General features: G+C 45.8%; 1 pseudogene; it reads left to right on the top strand.

Annotated features, from left to right (window-relative positions):
- Positions 1–2,129: 2,129 nt before the first annotated feature.
- On the top strand, positions 2,130–2,364 carry LOC123787928 (small EDRK-rich factor 2 pseudogene; annotated as a pseudogene).
- The last annotated feature ends 405 nt before the right edge of the window (positions 2,365–2,769 follow it).

The following is a 2,769-nucleotide window of genomic DNA, read 5'->3' as shown; positions in this document are numbered from 1 at the left end:
GACTACAAACTTAGCAGTTTAAAACATCATACACTTATTCTCTCACAGTTTCTATGCCTCAAAACCCTGGGTACAGATTAGCTGGGTCCCCTACTTCAGGGTCTCACGAAGGTATGATAAAGGTGACACCAGAGCTGCATTCCTTTTGGGAGTCCGAGGTCCTCTCCCAAGCTCACATGGCTGTTAGCTGAATTTAGTTCCTTGCCACTGTAGAACTGAGATCCCCTCTTTCTTGTTCACGTCGGCTGAGGGCCACTCTCTACTCCTAGAGTCAACCCATCTTGTCACACACAGACCCTCTAGCGGGTCTCTCAACAAGGCAGCTCCTTCAAGGCAAGGAGAGTCTCTTGCTCTAGTAGGCTAAAAGGGACTCATATACTGTAAAAGAATTATGATAATGAAATCCTATTACCTTTGCCATATAATATAACCTAATCAAGGGAGTGACATCTTATCACCTTTGTCTTATTATGTTGGCTAGAAGCAAGTCCCAGGCTCTGCCCACATTCAAAGAGAAGGTATTATACACGGGTATAACTCATTAAGGGTTATCTTAGAAGTCTGCCTTTCACAAATAGGTAATATTTAGAGAGTGAGGGAGATCTTATCAGCAGCCCTCAAATCCCACATTATAGATGTGGGAATCAGCCTCCAAGATGGCACCCTATGATCATACCCTTGTATAATCCCCTCCTACATTGAATGAGAATGGTCTATGTGATCAAGAGAAATTGGCAGAAATGATAACATGTGACTTCTGAGATTATATCAGAGAATACCATGCAGTTTCTACCTTTGTCACTTGTTCTCAGAGAAGCTGGCCATTACACCATAAGGACACTGTAACAGCCCTTTGGAGAAGCCCACATGGCAAGGCCTACTGCCAATAAGGTTATGGGATTCAAAAAAAGAGGGCCAATTAAATTTGGATTTCTGATAAACAATGAATAACAGTAAAAGTATGTCCCAAATACTACAGACTTCTATTGCAAAATTATTTATTGTTTATCAGAAATGCAAATTGAACTGGGCATCCTGCGGTATTTATCGTTTGTTTGTTTTCCAAACTCTGCTAGCCCTACCTGCCAGCAGCCATGTGAGTGAAACGGATTCCCCAGCCCAGCTTCAATCAAAACTTCAGCTGACTGCAGCCACAGCTGACATCTTGACTGCAACCTTGGGAGAGACCCTGAACCAGAAACTCCAGGCTCAGCTGCTCCTGAATTCCTGACCCACAGAAACTGAGACCATACATGCTTGTTATTTAAAGCCCCAAAGTTTGGGGAGTAATTTATTACACAGGAAGTGATGACTAATACAATAGGTAACTGTCTACCCACTACCTTGCCCAATCAGCCTCTCTCTTCATGAGACACAATCAAGAACGGTTCCATTGTTTAAGAAGCAAATCCCCTTCTTTCGCCGAAGAGTAAGAAAACAGTTCAGAAATGACAGCTCATCATCTATTAATGAAATGCCTCAGTATCTATGTGAATTAAATCTGTCAAACAGGACTTACTGGCTAGGGAAGTCAGAAGGCGTTTTTTGTTGTTCTTGCTTCCTGAAGTTGGCAACAGCAGCTTCAACATAACAAAGCCTGACAGCTAGATTCAGCCTGAAAATGCTGATGATAGGCAAGTGATATCTGTTAGAAATAGAAAGTCCTGCAGTTCCTCAAGCCAAGAGGGGAACGACAAATGCGCATTAGACTACTGAGATCTGCCAGTGTCCACTCTGCCTCTGGAGGGACAGAAAGACGTTTAAAAATGATTTACACATTATTAAACATGTAGCTGGAGAGAAGGGAGTAAACAAAGCAAAGGATCTTAAGACCCATGGTTCTCAACTAAGAGCGATTTTATCACCACCCCCCTTCCCCAGCAGACACTGGGCAATGGCTGGAGACATTTTTGATGGTCAAAATGGGGTGGTGGAAGCTCCTGGCATCTAGTGAGTAGAGGCCAGGGATGCTGCTAAGCACCCCACAGTGCATACGACAGCCCCACACGTCAAAGAATTATCTGACCCAAAATGTCGTCAGATTGAGAAATCCTGCTTAATAAGAGAAACATAGGATTGGACAGAACAAGGGGACACAACAGTGGCAGGCCGGAGCCTCTGCCGTCTCCATGACCTGCGGAAATCAGCACGAACTCACCCGCCAGAAGAATATGAAAATGCGGAGTGACTGGGGGAAGGGAAGGCACCGAGATGACAGGCTTTCTGCTGCTGCCTGCAAGCGGAGGGCCCCATCATGTCTACCCCATGGACTCGGAGTTCATGCGGCAGAAGCAGAAAAGGGCCAAAGAGAAGGAGGAACCCAAGTAGCTTTGTGGCTTCGTGTCCAACCCTCTTGCCCTTCGCCTGCGTGCCTGGAGCCCGTCCCACCACGCTTGCGTCTTCTCCTCTACTGCTCACAGGTCCCAGCCCCGATGGCACTCCCTTTGCCCTGAGTCTGCGGCAGGTGCCTTCTGTGCTTCCTTCCCCTCAGGTACCCTCTTTCCCCCTGGGCCACGCCTGTGGTCGTGGGGGTTACCTCTTCCCAGTGGTTTTTTTTCCTGTGGGGCTTACCCCGAAGTATTAAAAGTAGCTTTGTAATTTAAAAAGAGAGAGAGAGAGAGATAGATGATCTCCTTCAAATTATGACAGGGTTACATCCTGATAAACCCATCATGAGGCGAAACTATCATCAGGTAAAAAGGCATTTACTACACCTAACCTACTGAACATCATAGCTTAGGCTAGCCTATCTTCAGTGTGGTCAGAACA

Source organism: Ursus americanus, chromosome X (genome assembly GCF_024610735.1).
Source record: "Ursus americanus isolate L20-20 chromosome X, mUrsAme1.1.p, whole genome shotgun sequence".
NCBI classification, from domain to species: Eukaryota; Metazoa; Chordata; class Mammalia; order Carnivora; family Ursidae; genus Ursus; species Ursus americanus.
This window is presented reverse-complemented; position numbering and strand designations above follow the sequence as displayed.